This window comes from Pleurodeles waltl, chromosome 3_1 (genome assembly GCF_031143425.1).
Source record: "Pleurodeles waltl isolate 20211129_DDA chromosome 3_1, aPleWal1.hap1.20221129, whole genome shotgun sequence".
Taxonomy (NCBI): domain Eukaryota; kingdom Metazoa; phylum Chordata; class Amphibia; order Caudata; family Salamandridae; genus Pleurodeles; species Pleurodeles waltl.
The window spans coordinates 706,941,492-706,968,803 of NC_090440.1; the positions used below are offsets into that span (position 1 = coordinate 706,941,492).

The 27,312-nt window shown below is 44.8% G+C and overlaps 1 protein-coding gene across 1 annotated transcript in view; it reads left to right on the forward strand.

Moving 5' to 3' along the window:
- MACF1 (microtubule actin crosslinking factor 1) overlaps positions 1-27,312 on the forward strand; it is a 1,225,213-nt gene that overhangs the window by 23,565 nt on the left and 1,174,336 nt on the right. The window lies entirely within an intron of this gene.

The following is a 27,312-nucleotide window of genomic DNA, read 5'->3' on the forward strand; positions in this document are numbered from 1 at the left end:
GCAACTACAATTCCCAAGAGGCAAGAGAAAAGAGCCAATGGGAAGAAAAAGGTAGTTGCACAACAGTAACTAATCACCAATGCATACACGTATTATGATGTCACTTGACTGCAAACAGCCCTCTTTTCTTGCTCGAGAAGTTTAGTAAGCACGACATAAAGGCAAAATATATAGAACAATTAACAGAGCCAAAATGAGGGAAAACAAATCTTGACAAAAGTTCATAAATCCTGGAAAAGGGAACTTGGGGAGGCGTGGAGAAGAAAGAGAATTCTCAATGTTGCTTGAAGAAGAAGATCCCTGTGAAGAGCCAAGGTGGAAGACGTCCTTCTTAGGAGGTCGGCTGCGACGGACTCTGGTTCGCTAATAGGGTGGGAAAAACAAAGTTAGAACATTGTGGAGAGATAATACTTGCCTCCGTGTCTTTAATAAAATTAAGACTTTCCTTCATAAACTACTAGGAAAATCTACATTTTATGTCAAGACCGGAGGCACAGTTTAGGATGATCAGGAAAATATGGATAGAACACTGAGGAGAGATTCATTTTAGTGCGCCGAGATATGGTAAATAAAACACCTGTAGGGGTAAATTGACGAAATGAAATGTCTAAAGCTCTAACATCAGACAATCTTTTGATAGAAACTAGACAAAGCAACATAGTAAGTTTTGCAGAAAACATCTTTAGAGAAAGGAGAGAATTATCAGGCCATGACAGAAACAGATGCAGAACAACATTAACATCCCACAACTTACTGTATTTAGGAAGAGGAGGATTTGAACATTATACTCCCTTTAAAAGACGAAAAACAAGGGGATGTTCCCCCAATGGTTTTCCATTGATAAAAGCGTGGTTTGAAGAAATCGCCGACCTGTAGAGATTTATAGTTCGGAAGGATTTCCCTTTGCTGGCATCTGATGCGAGAAAGTTGATAATAAGAATCACATCCGCTGAAAAGGGATTGGTATGTTTTCCCAGACACCAGCTATGCCATAAAGACCAAGCTGACTTGTAGGCTTTTGTGGTTCCTGGAGCCCAGGACTGGGTGATATATTTAGAAGCTTCTGCCGAAATGCTAGGGGTAGAATCCCCGAAATCTTCAACGCCGAAAGAGTGAGAAGATTGTCCAGTATTAGATTGTGAAGATGGTTGAGGGGGTTCAAAAGGAGATGGGGAAAGGATGGCAGGAGGAAAGGAAAATCTATGGATAGTTCTTGAAGAGTTAGAAACCAAACCTGGGATTACCAGAATGGGACTATGAGAACTAGAGTTGCTTTCTGGCGTCGGATGTGCGCTAGAAGCTTGGTGATTATAAGAAAGGGGGGGAAGCGTAGTTCAGGGAAATAGACCAATCCTGTAAAAAAGCATCCAAAGCAAGCACTAAAGGATCTGGGTGCCAGCTGTAAAATTGAGGTAGTTGGGAATTGAGGTGGGAGGTGAAAAGATCTATTGACAAAGGACCCCATTTGGCCTTGATGGATTGAAAGGTGGGGGGATGAAGTCTCCAGTCGCTTGAATCCCGAAAGTGTAGAGAGTGCCAATCTGCCACTGAATTGAGGTCGTCCAGAGGGTATTCTGCAGGAACCGAAAGATGGTGGGAAAGGCAGTATTTCCAGAAGGTTTTGGCCATCTCCGCTAGGGGCTTGGATTTTGTATCCCCTAAATGGTTTATATAACGAACGGCCGAGATGTTGTCCATTCTGAGAATAATCGCACAGTGAACTCTGTCCTTTGCAAGACTTCTGAACGCAAAGGAGCCTGCAAACATCTCTAAACAGTTTATATGCAATTTGGACTCCTCTAAAGACCATGTACCTCCAGTCGAAATCGGACCGCAGCGGGCTCCCCAGCCTGAGAGGCTTGCGTCTGATTCTAACACAAGATCTGGGGCTAATGGAAACATAGTCCTGCCGTTCCAGGCGTCTAAATGGAGGAGCCACCACTGAAGTTCTGCTCGAGAATCCTGATCTAATGAGACAGAGTCTGAGTATGCAAGACCTTTTCTTAAATGACACATTTGTAATCTTTGGAGGGAACAATAGTGCAAAGGACCTGGGAAGGTGGCTTGGATAGACAAAGAAAGAAGACCCACAATGCGGGCCAGAGTTTTGAGAAACAGAGAGGACTTGCGTAGGACCTGAAGAATTTCTGATTTTATAGATTTTACCTTTGCCAGAGGGAGGTGAAGAGTGGCAGAGATTGAATTTATTACAAAACCGAGAAACTCTATGTGTTGAGTTGGAGAAAGAAGAGATTTTTCTTTGTTGAGAACAAAACCAAGATCGTTTAGGAGAGAGCAGGTAAGGGAAATCTGGGATTGAAGGGATATTACACTCTGGTTCATTAGAAGAATATCGTTCAGGTAGATGATGAATCTTACACCCTGAGCTATGAGAAAGGCTACAGCTGGTTTCCTTAGTTTGGTAAAACACCAGGGAGCTGAAGAAAGTCCGAAGGGAAGGGAGGTGAAGTGAAAGAATTGACCTAGCCATTGAAATTGAAGACATTTTGTGTAATTTGGATGAAAAGGTATTGATAAATAGGCATCCTGTAGATATAAACGAACCATCCAGTCGTTTTGGAGAAGGGAATCTCTGAGATGCAAGATTGTTTCCATCTTGAAATGCCGATATACTACAAACTGATTGAACAAACTGAGATTGATGACTGAACAAATTTTTTTGTTTTACTTTTTGAACCAAGAAAATGGAGCTGGTAAAGCCTGAGGGGTCGGGAAGGCAACGAGCAATGGCTTGTTTTTGGAGAAGGGTCTGAACTTCTGACGAGGTCAAACGTCTTTTGAGAATTTTGGGGAAAATGGAAGGGAGGATTGAAAAGGTTCTGAATAGAATTCGATAACATAACCTTGAACTCTATTTAAAACCCAAGGGTCTGCTGATATTGACAACCATTTTGGGAGAAAATGTCGATGATGGCCCCCGATGGGAATAAGAAGGCCAAAAAGTACACTCACCTGATTAGTTCGGGTAACGGGATCCTCTGGAGCCTCCGCCACGGTTAAACCTGCGTTGTTGTGGATAGAACTGAGGCTTGTACTCTTGGTAGGAGCCATTGAAGGAGCCTCTGGAACCTTGCTTATTGTAACCACAGCCGGCAAAGCGGTTCCTTACTCTGCCAGCCCTGGCAAAAACCCGTTGGGAAAAGGTCCCCTTTAGTGATTGCTGGGCTTTATCAAGTGAAGTAAAAGTAGAGACATATTTCCCGAGATCCTTGACAAAAGAATCTCCAAAGAGTAAACCATCCACTTTAAGGCCACGATCCACGGTGGCCAAATGAACTAATTTAGGGTCCGGTTTTAGAAGGAGTCCTTTTCTCTGTTTGTGCGTTATAGCGGAATTAGCATTTCCCAGAAGACAAAACGAATGTTGAACCCACAGAGACAGCTCCTCCGGATCTATAGACGCATTATCGAGTCTGGCCGATTCCGCCAGATCAAAAATACATGTGAGAAGATTTGTCCTAACATGAGGACCAAGCTTTGTCCACACCCTTGCGAGGGTCTTTACCAAATTTGGAAAAGAAGGTAACAATTGCAGGATCAATGGAAGAAGTGAACGTAATTTTGTGAGGTAAGGAAGGACGGGGACATTCTCAGTTTGGATCTGGATTGTTTGTCTAGGGGCGTACATAATCTGGAAGAGACGTAATCACCCACATGATCTGTGAGAAGCCACTCTGTAGAATTAGGATGGTGAACATGAGATGGACCAAACATAGGCACCCCATTGGAGTCCGAGATAACCATAGGTTTGGGGTCGTCTTGATGAGAGATCTTTGATTTCTTAGCTGGGGGGGCTAAGAGACCACCATTGTCTTTGACATATGCATCGTCATCTGAATCCACACTGACCAAATCCTCGCCAGTATCCGGGATGGAGGAGACCAGAATAGGAGAAGTGTGTTTAGATTTTGAAGAACATTTGGCAGACTTTTTTTGTTTCTCATGAGTATTATCCTCCTTAGAAGGAGGCTTGTGTGGAACTGCGTTCTCTGCCTTGCGTGAGGAAACCTCACTAACCGATAGCGCCAAGTTATGTTTTTTAGGTTGGACATTTGTTGCCATGCACTTTCTGCTTTCCCCCGCAGAATGGCCCAACATTGTTTTGGACATAATATTAATGACAGAGTTTTCCAAATTCTTTGTAATTTTATTGAAAGAGACAGACACTGCCTGTTGTACAGAGGCTTGAATAAAGGTATTCCACTCCTCTTTAATAATGGCCTCCTCCTCCATAGTCTCCTGAATTGAAGGAGAGCTGCCAATCTCCCTCGAGAGAGCAAACAGAAAAAAACAGGGAAAAAAGGGTTAAGAAACCCAGGGGAGTGAATAATGTGGCACGCTCCGCATATGGGCGTGAATGGGGAAGAAAAAGGGTGTGGCAGCGAGCCGAAGCAGAAAGGAAGAGGACTTTTGAAGGGAAACACTGCCCAGAACAAAAGCGACCGGCCCACGAAGAGAGACCAGGCTGCGATGCTCCTGTAAGGAAGTTATTAGTTCCTCAGACGTGGCGCGAAATGGCGGCCACCTCTGAGAGGAACGAAAATAACCATCACCGGAGGCAAGGACGCGTGAGGGAAACGCGCTCGTAGCAAAGCGGCAACATGCTGACTGTTTAAGAGGCCTTGAAGAAAGCGGCATAGCGCTAACACAATAAAATAGAATACACTTTGAAAAAACAGCAATAAATAACTGTAAACATTAAAATAGTAATAAACGAATGCGAAATAGTACTTAACTTGATTGCGAGCAGCAATAAAAGAGGGCTGTTCGCAGTCAAGTGACATCTTAATATGTGTATGCATTAGTGATTGGTTACTGTTGCGTAACTACCTTTTTCTTCCCATTGGCTTTTCTCTTGCCTCTTGGGAATTGTAGTTGCTTACTTGACTGCTGCTGTTGAATTAAAGCAAGGAAAGATAAGCATAATAGGAGCTTCCTGTCTTGACATAATTTTTTTTCCCAGATAATGGCAAACCATGAATGTATCTGGATGGAACTGAGAAAGAAGCAACATTGGATGAGATGTGTGTAGTAATGTATTTTTTACATGTATTTTCTGTATTGTTATACTGTAGTATGAGATAAGTTCTGTTGGTTGTCATGGGAGCGGTGACATTCAGTCTTGGTCAGTTGCAAGGAGCTGGCAGAGAGAAAAGTCACGCCTGATCCTCTTAATAAACCACATAATTTACTTTTATGCAAGTAGCAACATCTTTCTTCACAACATAATTTTGGCAACGACGATGGGTGGCAGCTCTACTGGCAGGTCGTGGCTTGAACTACGTTTCAAGATTGAGTACCACTGCTTCAATGACAACCAACAGAACTTAATAACATTCCATACCACCCTTGACATATCTCATACTAAAGTTTAACAACACTGAAAATAAATGTGAAAAATACATCACAACATATTCTCCTCCCTTCATATAGCACAGTGACTGATACACCATAACAATGACTATATTATAACTGTTAGAATAATCCCAGTCTATCTTGCATAAACTTGCAAATATACCAGAACCCTTCTCTTTCTTTGAACTCTTTCTGTTCTAGAAATCATATTCTCTTCAAGAACTTTTCCTCCTCCACCTCCAACAAATTCATTTGGAGATGACACAGCATTTGAATGTGGAGTAGAAACAGACAAAGGTGCGGGAGTAATCAGATTCTTGTTATGCAACAGTAAAATCCCACTGCACTCATTCTCTTTCTCACTGTGCTCGTGCAAACTTTTTTTTGAACCAAACTTTGCCACTCTTCTGTAGTTCCACTTTCACTTTTCACAATTGTTTAAAACAACATGCCACCTATGAACTTCTTTAACTTGAAACAGCCCCCGAAACGTATTCAGACCTTTGACCGTCTGTCCTGACTTAACTTTCACCCAACCACCTGGTAAAACCTGCTCACCTTGTGCCCACTTGTACTTGTTCCGTTCTTCATACTATTGTCCAGCACATATTCCTTATCGTTTATTAACTCTTTTAACCAAGACGGTGTCAACTTGCTGTAGGGCTTTCTACCTTGCATCAACCACAAAGGTGAAGTATTTTCAGTAGCTTTCTCTATTCTATAATACAGCCAAACCAAATCAGTCATCATTCTCTCCACGCTCATTTTATTGACCAACGCCAACTGAAATGTCATTTTGACCATTCTATTGGTCGTTTCCATAATTCCATTTGCCTGGTGGCTGTACAAGGCAGTGTGTGAATGTTTCACCCTACATGCTGCCAAAATCTCCCTAATCTTGTGGGAAGTCAGTTGTGTCCAATTGTCAATTATGAGACACTCTGGAAATCCTCCATCTTTAAAGATTTCTGATAATACTTTAATAGTGAATGTTGTTGTTATTTCTGACATGATTTTCACTACTAACCACCTTGAATGTACATCAACCAACACAAAAGCAAAACTCTGATCGTGTGTAACTCCACCAAGAGGACCAATGGAATTTCCACACACCATATGCCACACTGGATCACGTATACTACCACATTCTTTCTGACTTCCTACCTTCAGCCTCTTCTCACTCTCCATTTTTACAGTGCATCTTTCCACACAGTTCACCACATCCTTTTAATTCCTGGCCCCCAAAATTCTGCACTGGATGTTTTAGTCATAGGCTGTCCAAGATGTCCTTCATGGGATATACTATTTATATTTTTACTGATTCCAACAGGTGGTACAATCCTTTCACCTCATAGTGAGACCCTGTCACTTATTAAGGACAGTTCATCCAACACATTTCCATATGTCCTCAATGCCTTAGGTAGAGTTCTTTCTCTTTGTCCCCCTTTCAATACCATTTGGACCACTCCTCTTAACATTTCATCTTGCAGCATCGCCTCGCACCATTCTTCACTAAACCAGCACCTAATGTCCACTGCACAACATCATTCACACTCACTACAGCACAATCTTTGTCACTCTCCATTACTACTTCCTTACTGACAGATTCCCACTGTAACAGTAGACATGAGAGGCAGTCAGCCTTTGCATTTTTCCAGACAGGTATTTATTCCAGCACATATTCATACTTTTGTAACCTGGTAGTCAGTCTGGCAAGTCTAGCTGAACGCTTGCCTGCACTTCCAGGAGATAACATTTTCATTAGGGGTTTGGGGTCAGATGCAGTTTCACTTGACTTCCCCACATATATGTCCTGAAATGCTCCATTCCCAACACTGCTGCCAATGCCTCTCTCTCGATGACCGAATAATGATGTTCAGTAAATGTCAAGGAATGTGAAGCAAATGCAATATTCTTCTCACCAGATCCATGAAGTCTGTGAAAGAACCACTCCGATACCACTTGCACTCACATCCACTATGAAAATAGACTTCCTTTTAGTGTCAAATGGGATTAGAATGCGAGCCTCACACACCTCAAAACTCATTTTTTGTGGGGCAGTCCAGGAAAAAATTTACACCTTTTCTTAACAGAGTCTTGAGGTTCTCAGTCTTGGATGCAATTATTTTTACAAACTTGGAATACTACTCTATCAAACCTAAGAAAGACCTCAAATGTTCATTGTCTTGAGGTGAGGGTGCTAGCTTAAGGCATACAATAAGGGGGTCATTCTGACTTTGGCGGGCGGCGGACGCCGCCCGCCAAAGTAACCCCGTCGAAAGACCTCTCCGCGGTCAAAAGACTGCGGGGGTCATTTCGACTTTCCCGCCGGGCCGGCGGGCGACCGCCAAAAGGGCGCCCGCTGGCCCAGCGGGAAAGACCTTGCAACAATGAAGCCGGCTCCGAATGGAGCCGGCGTAGTTGCAGGGGTGCGACGGGTGCAGTTGCACCCGTCGCGATTTTCACTGTCTGCAAAGCAGACAGTGAAAATCTTTATGGGGCCCTGTTAGGGGGCCCCACGACACCCGTTCCCGCCATCCTGTTTCTGGCGGTGAAAACCGCCAGAAACAGGCTGGCGGGAAGGGGGTCGAAATCCCCATGGCGGCGCTGCAAGCAGCGCCGCCATGGAGGATTCTCCGGGCCAGGGGAAATCCGGCGGGAAACCGCCAGATCCCCTTTTCTGACCGCGGCTTTACCGCCGTGGTCAGAATGGCCCTGGAAGCACCGCCAGCCTGTTGGCGGTGCTTCCGTGTCCCTCCACCCTGGCGGTCCATGACCGCCAGGGTTGGAATGAGGGCCTAAGTCTTTCTTACATTTGATCCCTGCTGCTGACAAGGTATGTCCAAGATATTCAACCTCTTTAGCCATAAAGACACATTTTCCTTTTCTTAAAGACAAGCTAGCTCTTGAAATTCTGTCAACAACCTACTTCAATGTGAAGTTGTGACTCTCCACTGATTCTCCAAATACCAACATGTCATCTTGAAAATTCAACCTCTTTAGCCATAAACACACATTTTTTCTTTTCTCAAAGTCAAGCTAGCTCTTGGAATTCCATCTCGAACCTGCTTCAACGGGAAATTGTGACTCTCCACTGATTCTCCAAAGACCAATATGTCATCTTGAAAATAAATTACATTACTCATACCTTTGAACACATCCGTCTTAACCCTCTGAAAGACTGAGGTGTCTGAACACAACCCAAAAGGCATCCTTGTGAACTGAAATGTGCCTTCCGTCGTTATAAATGATGTCAAAGATTTTGGAGTCCTCATGAAGTTTAACCTGATGGTAAGCATGTTCGAAGTCCAGCTTGGCAAAAAAAAACTTCCCACTTTTTAACATGGATATGAGTTCATTGATATTGAGAATTGGGAAATTATCTGCCACCATGTTCTGATTCAAGCTCCTCAAATCAACACAAAACCTGAGCTTACCATCAGCTTTGCATGTGATAACTACTGGAGAATCCAATTAGACATTTCCACAGGTTTTATTACTCCTCTTTCCAACATTTCTTCCAACAGTGTTTTGACCTAATCCCTAACCATTATCAGTACTCTTCTAACTTTGTGCTGTACAGGAACCACTCTGTGTTCTAACTTAATTTTATGTGTATAGCACTTCAACTGTCCCATCTCACCCCCAAAACACTCTCTCAGCATCCCTGATGATATCATTTACTGCTACTTCTTCTGTAACCATTATTTGATTTGGAGCATGAGGATTTATCATAATATGTAGATTGTATTGATGAACCCACCCTAAAATTGGTGGCCTCGACTCTGCTACGTGCACTTTTTCTCTTATGCTTCTGCCTCCAAAGGTAATGTCAGCAACCATGTACCCTATAATCTCTATCTTTTCCCTTGATAAACTCCAGTGTTAATATCTTTGGGGAGCAATCTCACATTTGCCCATTCTAACACAAACCTTTTTTAGAGACAATAGTGTATGATGATCCTGAGTCAGCCATCAAGGGCAATCCGCCTCCCTTGTACTCAAACTCTTTGGGCTTTGACTTTTGTTAGGACAGTTATCTCTATCCTCAATGCATACAACCTTATCCATTCCCAAACGCATGGTTTCAGGTGCCTCATCAGACAAAACAGCCACTTTCCCTTTCGACAGACCACAATATACTCGGGAAAAGTGCCTCTTCTGTTCACATTTTCTCCACTCTTTCCCTATTGCAAGGCAGATTTCGCATCTGTGGCACGCTTTTAACTGCTGCATCTCCCACACATCCTATTAGAAGATTTGCTAAAATGACCACCTTTGCCTGGTTTATGATTGGCACTTGTCATCTGCTTGGGGGTTGGCTGCTGCTACATCTCCTTTTGCTTCTCTCTTATTCATTTCCTTCATACAATATTCTGATTCCTCCACCAACTTCGCTGATTCTGTAGCATCTTTCAATGAAGGGTTTTTCACAGACCACAATCTCTCTTTCATTTTACAACTCCTACACTGCACTATAACTTGGTAACGGATCATCTCATCTGTCATTGGTACAAACTGACACTTTATAAACAACTCTCTCAACCCAGAAACAAAATCATCAATTGACTCCCCTGATCATTGTGGTTCGGTATAAAATTTGTGTTGTCTCATTATCACATTTCTCCCTTTTGCAAATGTAACTCCAATTTCTTATGTGTTTCACTATACACATCCATATCTGGTTGGCCTTCCTGAACTGGTAATGCAGGTAAGTATTTAAAAATGTGTTGTCCTTCCTTCCTAAGGCATTCAACAAAATTGCCCTTCTCCGGTTAGGATGAAAATTCTGACCATCTAATGCCTCAAGGTAATTATCAAACACATCCAACCACTCCTCCCATTCAATACGTAGTTATCCTGGTTGGGTCAAAAATGGAGGGGCTGTGTTATTGAAGAAAGATCCATTGTGTGATGAAAGTTTAAACCCAACAAAGATAAATATATATATATATGTATATATATATATATATATATATCAACAGTATTCAGTACAAAGCATAATTTTTTTTTAGAAATGTATATATTCAGTTTTTACAAAGAAACAACACAACAGCTTTGCATAACGCAGTAAACAATACCAACAGCATGACAGGGTCATTTTCATATAGCCACATTTTGTCCAGTGCGATATCCAGTGTTCTTTAATTCTACAATAACCTAGAGACTATCAGCAAGTGAGAGAAACACAGAAAAAGTCAGTGCGGGGGTATGGGCAAAGGGGGGAGAGAGAGCACTAGGGCATCCGTATATCAAGCTCCGGCATCTCCCCCAGCTGTCACCTCGTCACCGCATAGGCAGGAGGGTTGTTGAACAGGTCCATGCACACCAGCCCCATCCCATTCACTTCCCCATATATCACAGACCCAGGTCCCCCTCCCCACCAGAGTCCCCGAATAGCCACCAAACTGAGCTCCGATCATCTACGACCATCACCGTCCCTCACTCCCCCTTATTCTGCTTGTCGCTCCCCTTATGGCATCCTCCCCGAGAGCGCCACTCACTCTGAACTTTGCGCTGCAGCACATAGCCGCCGTTCCTGGACATCATAGTCACACAAGCTCCGGGATGCTTCCTGTCCATGTCTCCCTCCCAAAGCCCACCTCCCAGACTCTCAATCATGTTGCTCCAAGCCTCCAGATCTCGCTCAGCATGCTTATCCATCCGGGCCCTTCGGAGTCTATACTCCTCAGCTGTTGCTCATTCCACTAGATCAGCCATTCATTTTTCACAGGTTGGAGAAGTTGGGCTAGCCCAATGAATAGCAATGCACCGCTTCACCAGTATCGACCCCAGCTGTGCAAACGGATAGGTCATTTTCCAACCTTTTTTGGGGAGAGGTAACAATCCCAGCACACAGTGTCGCATCGTCATGTCTATTTTAACTGTGGTGACAACTCTGAGCACTCTCACTATCTCACACCAAAACGACTGCAAGGACCCAGAAAGCTAAGTAACATGGCCAAAAATGGCAGGGGAAGTACCGCAGTGCACACAGTTGTCAGTTTGTGCAGGAAATATTCTATGCAGTCGCTGCGGCGTCAGAAACGCTCTATGTAAATAATAAAATTGCACCAGTTTAAATCTGGCATTACGGGACCCTTCCTGCACCAACGCGCATGCCCTGGCCCAGTCCCCGTCCTCCAGTGGTAGCTCTAGATCTGCATCCCACAGTGCACGAACCCCCAAGATATCTACTTGTCTGTTCCTTTTTAGGGCAGCATACACCCGGGAGAGGAGGCCCGAGCCGAGCCCGGATCCAACAATATCTGCATTAATTGGGACTCTGAGGGTTCTTCTGGGAAGAAGGTCCAGATCTCTCGAACCGTGCTTGATATGCTGGCATACTGAAAAAACTGTACCTGTCCAACTCCGAAGTGTACCTCAGCCTCCTCCAATGTGACAAATGTGTCATTCTGATACAAATCCCCTGTATTATTGCAGCCACCTACTCACCAACCCGTGAAGTCCATAGCCTCTGTGCTACACACAAGGCGCTGCTATCATAGTGGTAGTAGGCGCACATAAGGCGCTCGCCGGATCACCCGGGTGACCACCCGCTCCCACATCTGGGCCACCTGCTAGACAACAAATGGAGTACCCACGGGGATCCCAGCACCACTGATAAGGAGTGTTGGGTGCCCCGCTATTTGTACTGCCCCATCCAGCAGGGTTTTCTCCCAGTTAGGTCCATCGACACACCAGAAGGCTACATATTTTAACAGACCTACCATGTAATACAAATGAAGATCCGGCACACCCAATCCACCATCTACCAAATCGACCTTTAGTACCTGAAGACGGACCCTACTCCTCTTACCTGCCCAGATTAGGGACACTAACAGCCTGTCTACCTGGTGGAACAACATCAGCTCGCAGAAAGAGTCCTGCATGACATATGAGCAACGAGGGAGGAATACCATTTTACTAAGGACGACCCTACGCATGACTGACAATTGGAGTGTAGTCCAGAATTGAACAGAGGCGAGGAGTCCATCTATCACTCTGCCCATGTTCAAGCTATATTGTAACCGAGGGGAGTGAGTCACCCATATTCCTAGATATTGAAATGCCTCTGTCTCCCATGTTTGACCCACCTGCAGGAGCTCCTTCACCTCTAGATCAACCTCTGATGCCATCGGGTAGAGTACCGTCTTACGCCTGTTAACACAGAGGCCCGAAACCATTCCAAAGTTGTCAATAAGGCTTAACAGAAGAGGGACCGAGCAATCCGGATCTGTTACATACACCAAAGCGTCATCTGCATATAACGAGATAGTATGCACTCCGGTCCCCACCTTGATACCCCAAGCTCAGAGCCTCGTCTGAAGCTGTACTGCCAATGGCTCCTTTGCTAACATGAACAGGAGTGGGGACAGCGGGCAACCCTTCCTTGTACCTCGCTCTAAATGTAGGGGGTCAGATACCATTGCCCCAGTGTGCACCGTTGCTCGCGGTGCCACGTACAGCCGGAATAGCATTGACAGTAAACTAGGCCCAGTCCCCATTTGGCGCATCACCTCCCATAGGTACTCCCATGACAGAGTATCAAATGCCTCTTCGATGTCCAAGGCCACTAGAGCAGCCCGCATCTATGAGCCTTAGTTTCCTGCATCACTTGGGAGAGTCTCTGCAAATTCATATGTGTCCCCCTCCCAGGCACGAACCTGCATTGGTCTTCGTGCACCAGGTGCGTGATCATTTGATACAATCGCATTGCCAGTACTTTAGCAAGTCATTTTACATCAACATTTAACACCGACAATGGTCAGTAGGAACTGGGGTCAGTCAGATCCCTCCCATGTTTTGATATCATAACTATCGATGCCTCTCTCATATGTACAGGCAATGCTCCCCTCTTATGCGCCTCACATAGCATCTCCAATAGGCTAGGGAGAAGTGTTGTCGAGTATGTCTGAAGGAACTCCACCGGAGAACCGTTTGAGCCCGGCACTTAACTGCTTGGCATGGCCCGCAGCACCTCCTGCAATTTTTCTAATTGTATGTCTCCCTCCAGATCACTTGCCTGCGCTTCCATCAGCCCTGAAAGCTGGAGGCCATCCAGGTACCTATCTACCAGAGTGTCATCCACACGCAGTGGCGAGGTATATACACTCCTCAAATGGTCGCGGAGCAGAGAATTGGCCCGTTCCTGTCCCACTGTCATATCTCCAGGTGGCCCATGTAGGGATAGAATCATTGGTGGAGGCCACTCATGCTTTAGCAACCACGCTAACATGCGCCCCGACCGGTCGCCTTCCCGATGCAACTGCTGTCTATAATCCCTGCGCACCAGATTATTCAATCTGTTCCACACAACCTCTATCCATCTATGCACCTCAAGAAGCCTGGTGCATCCACAGTACCGTCCCCTTCTCGATTCTGCAGTAGCGCCAGAGCCCCCTCCTGCTGTGTGAGCTCCTCTTCCAGCTTCCTTCATATACCATACACCAGTGGTTTTCAAAAGTTTTAATGTCATGCCCCTGTGGTTGGAAAATAAAAATCATCGCGCCCCCCCTCAGATTTTTTCACAATTATTTTATTAAGATTAAGATGTCAATGTAGACATATTTAAACATTGCAGTTAAGTACTCATACCTTTTTTAAAAAGCAATGACATGTTTCTGCTTAAAACAAAGCACTGTTATCTGTATAATGCTTCTTTTGGCCAGAGCCTGGCACCCCCCCCGGGATCACTTGAGGCCCCCCTAGGGGGGCCCGCCCCCCAGTTTGAAGACCCCTGCCATAGACTTTCCCAATGCTCACTCCACTCCCCGACACCCGGGACATCTTGTCTGGGGTCAAGGGCAACAAGTTTTTATGTTTACTTTGTCCTTGGGACAAGTAGGCCCAACCCTCTGCAGCACAAACCCTTTGGCTGCCAGTTTACAGAGAGTGGAACTCTCTGCAGTTGAGGTAATGTGTTTCCAAAGGATAATGCTGTTCGAACTTGTATTTATGGTTCATTTGAAAGCCTTCATTATTAGGGTGAGTGCTGTAAATAAATGTTTTAAGGTCACACTTCACTACTGACGTTGGTTCCAGTACAAAAAAAACAAACGTGTATACACATATTTGAAAAGTTTAGGCTATGAGGCTAAGTATAATGCTCCCAGAATGCTCTCTGATTAGATGCAAATGAAGTGTCATTTAGTAAAATGTGTTGATGCATGCTAGTATTTCCCAAAAATATTTCTAATGGAAAATCAGTGTAACCATTTTCAACACGATTATGGGAAGCATGAAAATAAACAAACACTGACAAAGCCATCTGATCTGACATATTTGTATAAGTCTTTTAGTTTCATCAATGTGTGTCTTGTTTTGACATGGCTTTTGTAACACTTTATTGTTGTGGGACCTACCAGGCCCTCAACATTGTAACAAACACTGGCAAAACCCCCCCAAAATGTTTTTGAACTCTAAAAGCACACGTTGCCACCAGTGGCATAACAAAGGCCCCGCAGCCGCCCTCCAGGGGCCCCCTTCAGCACAGCACCTGCCCCGAGTGAGTCTGAAGAGGGGGCTCCTCCATGTTCTTTGCAAAGGGGCACCCTCCAGTTTCGGTACGTCACTGATTGCCACTGTAGTTCCTGACACTGAACAAAACTACTTTGTGTGCCAATATGCTCCTTGTGGAAGAGCAGAATGCGATCACTCACAGTAAAGCCAGCCGAAAGAGAGAGGAATAGAAGTTTAATAAAAACAAAATGTCTTTGTTAACACCAGACCTAATTAGGGACCAAGACCCACATGTAGGTAGCTTTTTAACCTGGTTACTGAATCGCAAAACGGGTTTGCGACTCGCAATTAGGAAGGGGTGTCCCCTTCCTAATTGCGACTCGCAGTGCAATGTAGGATTGTTTTGTGACCGCGAACCCGGGCGCAAACCAATCGCAGTTTGCACCCATTTCAAATGGGTGCTAACACTTTCGCAAAAGTGAATGTCACTGTAAACATGTCCTGTGGACCACTGCCTGCTCTGAAAAAATGAAACAAAAACGTTTCATTTTTCGTTTTTGTAATGCATCTCGTTTTCCTTTAAGGAAAACGGGCTGCAATACAAAAAAAAAAAAAAATGCTTTATTGAAAAGCAGTCACAGACATGGTGGTCTGCTGTCTCCAACAGGCCACCATCCCTGTGAGGGCCGCCATTCGCAAGGGGGTCGCAAATTGCGACCCACCTCATGATTATTCATGAGGTGGGCATTTGCGAAGCCCTTGCGAATCACAGATAGTGTCAGGAACACCATCCTACATTCTGATTTGCGACTCGCAAATCTGAACCTACCTACATGTGGCCCCAAATTCTTAAAGAAAGTCACAAAAGTGCACCCATGGTATATGTCGTACCCCTATAAAATATTTGTGAACTGTATTTTAGCATGGGTAAATACGATGTGTAGATTTGCTCATGTGAAAATCTATTGAGCATTTCCAAGTTCATTTTCCCTCCAGTCACTTTCTTTCCAACCCTGGAAGAAGTTCTAATTCTGCCATTGTCAGGAGTAAATGTCCAACCTTTCTTATTATGGGAAAATATTAGAGCGAAGCTGGTGAAAATCTTTAAAACATGCATGTTAGTAGGTTTGCAGACTCAAAGGCATTCCAGCCCTGGAACTATTGCTTACTGCTTCCTCCAGCCCCAGTATGCAGATCTGCAGAAAGGTGGCAAAATAAGGAAATTGCTACAGTGGGGATTGAAACTGCAAGTATTCAAGCCCTACTATGGTAGTAGCCCTGGCATAATCAGAGAGGCTATTATCAGAGCTCTTACATAATGAGATTGCTGCCATAATTTGTCGCCATGCTACATGGCACCAAAGGGACAAGTAGATCTTTTTACAGGACAAGTAGATTTGAGAAGCAACCTGTCCCCTGGACAAGTAGATATTTTAATAAATTCCACACCCCTGTGATGTATCCCTGAAGTGCAGCCAGCACATCTACCTTATATTCGGGGTCCTGAGTGTCTCAGGACGCAGACACCAAAGGGGGACAGCAGGTCTAGGGGCATTAGTCTCACACTCCAGCACCAATGGGGCATGATCCAAATCGATCCAGAAACCACACTTAATATGCTGCCTGCCGAACCGTCAGTGAAGCCATCATTAGTTAGCAGAATACGGTCCAGCCTAATATATGCTGTATGAGCCGGTGTATAACAAGAGTACGTTTTGGACATAGGGTGAAGTTCCCTCCAAAAGTCCACCAGGTGCAGTCTTGTCATAATTTCCTGAAGTCTAGTGGTGATGCGGGGTTTAGTTTCCTGTCGTGGTGGACATCTATCCAATATGCCCTCCAGCACGCAATTAAAATCACCAGCCACAGAATAGGCATTCCAACATAGGGTAGTACGTCCTGTTCCAGGGGCCTAAAAAAACTCATCATCATCTGCATTCTGGGTATACATATTTAATATACAGCATTCACACCCATTTAGATACGCATGCAAGAGGACATACCTGCCCGTCACATCTGCCACCTGGCCCCGCAGCTGGAGCGGTACCCCGGGGCCACCCATATCAAAACCCCCCTTGCATAGGATGAATACGTGGAAGAGTAGAGCTGGCTCCTCCATTTTCTCTGTAATTTTTGTGCCTCTGGGTTCATCAAATGCGTCTCCTGCAGGAGAGCGATATGTACGCCAACTCGTCTGAGGTGTGAGTGGACCCTATCACTTTTAACAAATGAGTTAATACCTCGCACATTCCACATACAAAAGCGCTCTAAATCACTCTTTGGGATCTATTTCAGTTTACAATCATAGCAGTCCCCCCCGACTCCCCCAACCCTGACACTCCACCCATCTGTCCCGCAAGCCTGCGTGTACATCACTCTCTCTTCACACATCGTAGCATCTTTCATAGGATTAGTGCAACTAATCCACCACTGCTGTGACAAAAATCGCCAATGCAACCAACAATGAACAATCCCCATTGATACCCGTCCCACCCTAGGTAAACACCTCTAAACAACTTATGTCTCCCCACTCTATGTATGTATCCTGCACTTCCTTGCAGCCTACACCTCTGCAGAAAGTAGTGCGAGAAATACTCTCTCCTTACCACAAGGAAGCTCAAGGTGTCCTAGGATAGCATGCATCAAGGCCACCCCCCACCAGCACTCGATTCACACAAATACTCCCCACTGATAACAGCCAATATGCTAAAAAAGAAAAACGAAGAAAAGAAAAACAGAGAAGAATCAGGGAAGCTAGGCAGGAAATATTCCTCCTCACAGTGCTAGCCCCCCCATTATTACTGCCCTGTACCCCGCATTCACTCCAAAGGAGAGAGGAGCTAAGAAAGAAAGGGGGAAGGCGGATGAAGAAGAGGAAAAGGCCAGCGCCCCCCGTCCCACCTGAGTCAATAATGCAGCAATTTATCTCCAAATGCAGGAGGTAGGTCGGGTTGCACACCACATCAACAGAACAGCATTTTTTTACTTTTTAAACCTTCATGCATTGTCCGGTATGCACAACAGTTGCTCAAGTGCTTCAAGGTGCACTCCGTCTGTCCCATCGGGCTCCACATGTGCATCTCCTTTCAGGTGCATCCATCGTCCAGGTCTAAAGATGGGCCCTCTTCGCCCTGCAGAGACCCGTGCGCAAGGATGATGCAGAGGTAACCATCTCCACCAACATCCTGGCCTCTTCTCGCACCTGCCGCCGCTACTTCAAACTCAAGGAGCCATTGGGATGCACTAACACTCTGGACTCAATGCTGCCGCAATGTCATTGTCTACTTTTCCTTCGTGCGGTGGCCATTAAATCACCGGCCCTCCTGACATCCCCTCAGCTCCCCCTGGCGGAGGGGGTCATCGAGGGCCCCCCCCACCACCTCGGAGTTCCAGCCAGTCCCATGCTGCCTCTGGCGTTTGGAAAAAATGTGAGCAGCCAGCATGCAGAACTTTCAGCTTAGCGGGAAATAGCAGCATGTACGTGTACCCCAATGTCTTCAGTCTTTGCTTAACTCCTCTGAATGATGGTTGTTGAAGCTGAACATGTGTCATATAGTCAGGGAAGAATCCTATGGTATGATTCTCGAAAGAGAAATCTCCATGTCTATGCACTTCCTGCAAAATAGTGTTCCGATCTTTGTAATTGAGTATCTTGGCAATAATTGTCCTCGGAGGGGCCACCAAGGGCGGCCGAGAGGCCAAGGCCCTATGCGCCTACTAAACTACAAACACAGCTGACAGAGGGGGCCACAGGTAGCACCTTCCGAATCCAGTCCTCCAAGAAACATTTCAGGGGCGGCCCCTTCCACGCCCTCCAGGAAGCCCACTACCCTCAGGTTCCATCTTCGGGACCTTCGATCTGCATCCTCCACTGTCATCTCCAGCTTACGTGTCTTGGCCTCTAGAGTAGTCACAGTATCTTTTAAAGGCATCTAGCTCTGTTCGTATGGTGCTCACCTGTTTCTCCGTGGCCACGGACCTCTCGGCCACAGCACGCTGGTCCGTCCTCAACAAGTTAACATGTATTGCGATAGCTGCAATCCGTGTCTGCACAGCTTGCCCAGAAGCCTCAATGGCCGCAAGGATCTGGGCCCCAGAAGGCTCGCTCACTTGCCCTTGCAGTCCACCAAAGGCACGCTGTGACCCTTCTCTTGGATGCTGTGCTGTGAATTGGTCCATCTTAGTTTCTCCCCCTATCCTTGCCCATTGTGCTGAAGGCACAGTGTGTCTGCAGTGGCGTGGCGCGTCCAGGAGCTGCGCTATGAATGTGTGGACAACAGGTAAGTGTCTCACGATTCGTGCACACCTTCCAGAATCATGTGGTAACAAGCCAGCTCCCCGTCCTGGTCTGCTCCCAGTCGCGGCTGAACTCATTTGGACACCAGGAGGTGCAATGGGGTGGGGGGCTCGGGGCAACCGAACCCAGCCCGCAGCAACTAACCAGCAGCTCCCATATTCACTCCTGCGCTCACTGTTCAGTGCCGTCTCCCTTCGAGGAGCACCAACCTCCTGGCTGTAGGCACCTCCCCCCCACTGCAAGCCATCCTCGGCTCCTCTCCCTTTCAGCCGGCGCATCCGCCTCCAGCGTCTACTCCTGCTGCCAGGTGCACCCTCAACTCCGCGCTGAAATCGGTGAAGACAGACGGGGGAGGCAGAGTCCGTTCCCTCTCCGCCTCCTCGCGCGGCACCCCCGCCTCAGTCCCAGTCCTCCGGGTCAGGCCCTGCAGTCCGCGGCTCGTCCACACCGCAGTTGGCCTCACTCACTGCTGATTCACCTTCTTCAGTGAACCAGGCGCCATGTGTCAGGTGACCTCACTCGGGGCAGCGCACCGCCGGATCTCGGGCCCCCGTGTCCCGGATTTCGTGCACTGCCTCCCCCAGGGTCAAGCGGAGCGCACATGCCAAGCCCCTCAGCTCCGTGGCAGTGCCTCCTCTCACGGTCCAGGCCCAGTGCCATCTTGCTGGCAAGGCCTCCGCCGCTCTTTTATAATGGAGCCGCAACTACGGCTCCGATCGTCGCTCCTCACTCCTTGGGGATGGGCCACACCTCAGCCCCTCAACCTCTGCACATTTTCTCGCGGTTTGCGGGGCGCAGGGACGTCAGGATCATGCATGATTCTGACCTAGGAGCTAGAGCACTAGCTCGGCGCTACCGGTCGGCCATCTTCCTGGCCACGCTCCCCCCAGTACAAAGCATAATTAACTTTACAGCTGGTATGATTATTTAAGAGTCTTTCCTCTAAACACTTTTCCTTGAGCTGGAAGTATTCCTAAGCAACTCTTTACACACTCGAAACTTCAAGGTCTTTCCTTCAATTGTTTTGCTGACCCAGAAATCTTTTTGGAGTCTGTAGAGACCCAGTCAATAGACTTATTGGACTTGTGGTGTGGTCATAAGTGTTGTTGAGTTTTTTCAGGATGGTGGGCTGTTATGGGGAGATTGATGGATTAGGGTATTGCTCTATCATTGCGATTGTTAGCTATAAGGAATATCTGGGAAGTGATGGATGGACGTGGGATGCCCAGCCAGATTGTATGTCACAAAATCAAGTTCAACAATATTAACCTATAAATGTGTTTGGGATAGAGTTTCCATTTGTGAATAGGCCCCAAAGTCTCATGAAAGGACTACTAATAAAATTTATGGAGTTTTAAGCCACTAGCTGAAAAAACACTGGATGAAAGAACAGGCACTGCTAATGCCATAGGTCTGGCTTATGAATGAAAATGGCCTTTGTGTCATTGATGTGTTTAGGCACTCAATAAGTCATCCTAAATGCACTCTGACACTGATCTCTGCACTCATGCATCCATTCGTGCGTCCCCGATTCATTCTTACATTTGCCTTCTTACACAGTCACACTAAACACACACCATCTTAACAACATGTAAGCAATAAATTAAATGGACACAAGTAGAAAAGACAACATGCTGCCTTCTAAACTTGGTAGTATATGCTTGCAATAACAAAACTAAACTTATCAGCATGTGTCCGCAGGGGCATAGCTTTCGGGGAGGGGGTGTTTGCGGTGTTCCACCCCCCCCCCCTTCATAAATGTATTTTCTGAGAACAGTTGGGCATAGGTGTTTTCAGTCAGATATGGTGAGATGCCTGTCGGATTTCACCTGGGCTTTGTGCTTGCACACATTGACAAAAACACACACACACATATCCTCTCATCTCTGTTTTGAAAGTCCTCAAAAATTTGGTTATTTTACAAAATATTGTGTTTCTCTCATTTAGTACTCCTACCAATCCACATCTAGCTCCCCTTCCAGTGCCTCTCAGGCCCCTCTCACGTCCTGTTTGTTGTATAATCTATTTTAACATTATATGGTAGGGTGTTTGTTGGAAAATCTGAAGCTCACATCCCCCAGTCCTACTGGCTAAAACAATCATACATTAGGCATTATGGACAACACCATTCCATAATGGTCGCCTGGATTAGCAGAAGTGGCCACATGAGATGCAACACATTGCAGGTGAAACAAGAGACAATCAAGTGGAACATTAGCAATACCTGGGTAGCTGTTGTACACATTAACATGAAAAGAGGAGAAGCATTGTATAGGTGATCAATAAAAGGAGAAAACTTAAAACCATAAGAATGTCCAACAAGCCCTGACATTGAAAATATCCAATTTCATGTGGCTTTGTGATCATACAATGCAGTCATTCACAGGGCAAGAAAGACAATGACTGATGTGGACTGAACCATTATCCCATTATCCCAAGCAGAGTGTAAATGACACTCAGACAACTGGGGGAGAGTAGGGCTGAACAAAAAGGCCTTGTATATGTATACAAACAATTTTCAGGGTGATCCGTCAAGAGGGTACTGAGAAAAATGGGAGCCTCCAACATACAAATTTCCCATGCAGTATCCATGGGGAATTTTATACATCGCTACAGCAAAACAGCTGGACAGAATTACACCAAATTTACCAGAAAGCTAGATCTTTACCCAGAAATTGTGCTTATTGTGATTTGGCGTAAATTTGTTCATTAGTTTTTGAGAAATTAAGGTTCAAAATGTATAGATACTCAGACAGTTTGGGTTGTGGAACTCTCGTGAGAGTCCCATGGGCATGCAACTTCAAATATTAGAGTGATCTATTTGGTCAAGGGGCCTTTTTTCCCCATCAACTTTCTAGCTTCCAGGGGAATGAGAGGCTTCTTTGAGTACCACTAGAGCGAGAGCTCGCGCTTGGAGTAGCTGGCCACAACATGAAGAGAAATGTCGCAGCTGCCATGATAGGACATGGAGACTTGCTCCCCCGTCCTTAAAATGTAATAAAAATAAGGTATAAGGGTGGAGGGTAGGGGTATCCTGACTCCCTAGATATTTGGGCCAAATTAAAAATATATATATATATATATATTTGATTGCTGCAATTTCACAGGACTCTTGTAGGTGCCAGTGTGATCCCCTTTATTCCCAAGAGAATCGTGGCTGAAGCGACAGTCCCCCAGGATCTGAAAACCATTTAAAAAAAGAGTACACAAGTGATTGTGGTGAGTTGGCTGCGTACAGGTGGTTGGCCTTGCAGCCCATCTGTGCCTCCCACTGCCAAAGGCCATGTGCAGTGGGAGTTGAACACCTGCAAGAGATTTGGTGCAGGGCCTGGCCTGTGATTAGTCCCTAAGCCCAACCTCATGCTGTGACCAGCCAGAGACCATGTGTGGCAGGGCGTGGACACTCATGGAAATTTTAGCGAAGGGCCTGGCCAAGTGCCAGGCCCACGGGTTGGCTTAATTACATGTGGTAATAAAACATTACTTTACGTTGAAAAAACTCTAGAAATTCACTAAAAAAAACCAAAGGTTTTAGTTAGATATGACAATAATATCTTACTTTACATTTTTTTTTAAACCTTGGCAATACACTGAAAGAAACCAAAGGTTAAGGTGACATTAGAGTTAGGTGAAAATATCAGTTTAAACGTAACATTTTAAACTAAAAAAAAACATTCACCAGTTATAGTTAACTGAACTATAATTTGCACCCTCACCAAGGATATTATACCATTCATGGCATGTTCTATGACATCATTGATAGCATCACTGATGACACCTGAAATGACAACAATGATGACAACCATGTGCATCATTGCGAGGGTACAATGTGTCCTGATGTAATGTGTCCTGGATTCTGTTATGATCTGTTATGAATACTGGACACCACTGAAATATATATTTGTTATTAATGCTGCTCAGCGTACAGTCAGCTATGATAACGTCTAGTTGCTTTAGGTCTTGAGTTGGGCCCACTAGGCTGTATAATTGTTGTATCGCCAGCACTTATTTCAGTCAGCTACAATAGCACCGAAGTTGTGCTGATTTCTCTGTAATGTCAGCACCATTGTTAGTTGAATGGTATAGATTACACTGTGTCCTGGGTCTCGTAAGCGTTCATGAGTGGAGTGAGCTGTACTAGTTGGAAGTTAAATTTTCTGAAGTCTTTATCTCAGTAGTAGCCAGGTTTTCACGCTTTCCTTGAATTTAGAGCAATCTTGTATACTTCTCAATTTGGCTGGTAAAGAATTCCAGAGTTTTGCCAGTGATGCTGAAAATCCTGTGATTTACGTTTTCCTCTAGGTAGGGAAGTCAGTCAAGGTTCTAGATTTGAGGGCAGTTTTCTGTTTTGGGAATATTGTTTGAACTTTAATTGTGAGTACTGTGGGCCTTTTTCATGGAATGCTTTGTGGACAATATAGAGTACTTTAAAGGCAGAGTTTAATGCTCGGATCACTGGAGTAATGTGCACCCTTCTGTATAGTTAAAGTAGTAATCTTGCCGAGGTGTTTCTGATCCTTGGTAGTTTTTGTAGTATGACGCAAGGGTGCTGGGATATAGGCTGTTGGCAAAATTAAACCTCACCATTAGAAAGGTGAGAGTAACCTGTAGTTTCTGATGATAGCCTACGTAAAAAAGGATGTGTTTTGTTGTTAGCATTGTACAGAATATGTCTTTAGCAACTTTATTAAAATACACAATCAGGGATAGCTTTGGCTCCGTGGTCCCTCCAAGGTTTTTTACTGTATCTAGTTTTGCTGATGAGGCCTCCAATTCCTAGGCCTTATTGAAGTGACCTTCTGGTTGTTCCATTGTTCGAAAGTCATCTTTGTTTTTGCAGAGTTGATCTTCAGCTGGTTGGTCAACATCCATTCCTCTAAAACAAGGAGGCGCATGTATATGTGTAAGTCTGTGAGTTTTCCCAGGTTAGGATGAAATGAGTGTCATCTGCGTACTTATAGCATGGGAGACTGTAAGATCTAATAGGTCTGTTAAGGCACCATGTTAGAGGGTGAACGAACGTGAAGAGCTAATTGAACCTTGGGATTGAACCTTGTGATGCACTGCAGTGTTGTGAGTTGGAAGCAGGGGTAAAGGAAGGCATGGTCACCAGGATCTGTCTGACTTTGAGATAGGAGGCGAGCCATTTCATTGACCTTCCCTTTATGCTGAGCTCTTCTAGTCTCTGCAGAGGTTTCTGGTGGTCTACTATGGCAAGGGCTGTGGATACACCCAAAACTAATACATCTCATGCAGGCCAAGGTTTTTTCTATGCTTTCTCTGGCTTCATGTCTTGTTCATCCAGTCATAAATTCTGGACTGCAAGTGCCAGAATACATTTAAAATCCTAGAATTAATGAGGTACTCACACATGGGCCTGTAAAACATGAAAACTATAGCAATGGCAGTCTACACGGTATTTTATCAAGGACAGTGGAGTGAGGGAGAGCTAGAAACAGAGGAAGTTAGGATCTATAAGCACTGCGACATCGATCTTTGAAGACGATAAATGCATAATAACCATTAATTACGTAGAAAAGATGGAACTCACTTCCTGATCAACTGTATTAAATATAAAACACTGAGGAGATAGTGCTTTGAAGAGTATGCAAGAGAAAACTCATTTTTGAAAACCAAATGATGATCAACAGCTGCAGTTCCTGCTGGGTGAAAAAAATGAGATGGCTTAAAAAACTGTTCGAGGCCTAGCAGCGTGAAGCAGTGTAAGACATATGAAAGCCCAAAAGCATGAAAGAAGGACTACATTAACTTAACCAACAACCTCCAAGTTGCCAAGTGCAATGCAAAGTTCAGGGAAAGAGTTTGTAGTTCACCTCTAGGCGTAAGTATCCAGGCACCAGCAGAGATGAGAAGCTTCCTTGCGCAAAACCTGAAAATAAAAGAGTTTTAAAATTTTCTTCAATGGGTTTAGGCCGCTGTACTTTCTAACTTCACCTAGAACGTAATTCCACTATTACCCCCATGATCGGAAGTTGTTTGCCCCATAAAGTACTCCTTTTAATCTTGTGGACATCCAACCGTGTCTTATCCAGGGATCTAAGAGACCTACAGAATATATAGGCTTTTATAGTGGTCTTCCAAATACGCAGCCCTGCATGAGAAACTATTTCAGCAACAGGAGCCAACTGAGTCTTTGTAGTGTAGGGCTAACATGATCACACTGATTTATGCCACCCTCTGTGAACTAAATGTCGGATTTCAGTGGCCAACTGGAATCTTCTTGGAGCTACCTACAAGGAGAGTGTCACAGTATTCCAGATGTGACCGTACCACTGCCCATGTATCGCCGATCAGCTCTCTGGTAGACAGGGACACAGGGCAGAAAGAAGACAGGTAAGGTTGCTGCATGTCTTGGTCGACTGTTTGACCTGGCCCTCCAAACTCTGAAGATTGGTTATGACAACCCTTAGAGTTTTGTCCTCATGAAATTGGCTGATGTTAGTTTTGCCTGACTTCCAGCATTTTTAAAACTCAACAATGTTTGTGGTGGCTGTGTTCCTGGAAGTCCACCTACATTAACTCTTTCTTGCTCGCATTGAGCAGAAACCATGTTTCCTGCATTTGCTTGTGCATTATTCCCATCAGGATATATAAGCCCATGGTGTCTAACACAATGTTTCCCTTAAGGGAGGCATGCATTGGGTGTTGTTCTGTACTTACTATTAGCCTGAGAGCCACCGGCACTCATTTTTGGGGACCGGCACATATTTTTCCTCAAGAGAGGGAAAAATGCACAGAGAGAAAGGAGGAGGAAGAGAAGGATGGAAAAAATATCACAAAAGGAGAAATCAGGAACCTGCAAGAGTACAATAAAGGGGCGGAAATGGTGTCTGGTAGTAGATTAAAGAGGCATGAGGTGGATTCAAGGCTACGGAGCCTTGGTATTCGGTGCTCTGACATTTAATAGCTTCGGCCTCCGGCTTATGAGCAGAGCTTTGGATACTGGCAGTGATGCATTTACAAATTAAACACTGATGCCATTGACATAAATGTCAAAGGCTACAACCTGTGCTTCTAGCAGCTCTTATAACGGTATCACATAAGTATTCAACGCACATGTGAGCTTTGTAGCAAGTGCCGCTTTCACAATACCTTCAGCAATTCATGTATTTTTAACCAAAAACAAATTACAAGCTAGAATTTGTAAAACTATAATTACAAAGTTAAAACCAGCAACATGTCCCAAAATATAGATTGCTACTGACCACAAATCCACAAATGGCATAAGTGGCTCTCATGAAAAGCTACAAGTTAACATTTATTAACCTTCCTAGACTCTGCACTAGTGTTTCTCAAACTGTGGGTTGTTGCAAACCGATTTAAGTCAAATCAATAAATAAAGATGCCTTTGAATTCTTTCTGTATTTATCATCTCATATTTGCTGCTGCTTAAAGACAGAGGTCAAATGTCAAGCTATGTCTTCTGCTTTACCAACTCCTCTCACTTAGCATCAGAGATAAAAAAAAGTAAATTATGTGACATTCGGACTGGGGTACATGAAGTGTGAAAGGAAATGAAAGGCTGTACGATATCATTTTTTCCTAACACACTACAAACTATATATACTTGTAAAGGATCTGTCACATCTGGTAGTTGTAATTCTGAAGTGTGATGGAAACAAATATTTTAATAGGCTCAGAGCATATCAAAACACTTCACTTGGTAATGCACAAATGCATTTTCACTGCAACCCAATTTCTTAACATTATCACTTGTGTGCAATATAGTTTTATCCATATAACCGTATGTCTATGCAAATCTAATGACCTTTCCAATGGAAAATGTGCAAACAACATCATACCACACAACGCTCTAGTTGCATTAAAAACATACCCTCCCATGTCCATCAAAGCAAGGTGGGTCTCGAAAGTTTATCGTGCTAAAAAGTTTGTCTTGCGTCTAAAACGGTAGGGAAGCACAACTCTGAAATAAAGAATAAGTACCCGTATGTATAAAGAGGCTTTGGAGAACAAGGAGTTATTGCACACAACCTCCTTTGGTAATACAATAATGTCCAACCATGCCACTAAAAATGTATTTTTGTTTAGTCTGTGGCTCGCTGTGTGTGCAGCATCCCTGGCGACCGAGTCCCTCTGCTTCCTACAATCCTCTAAGTACTATCAGCGCCAGGGTGGCGCAGTGCTCCTTTCCCCCG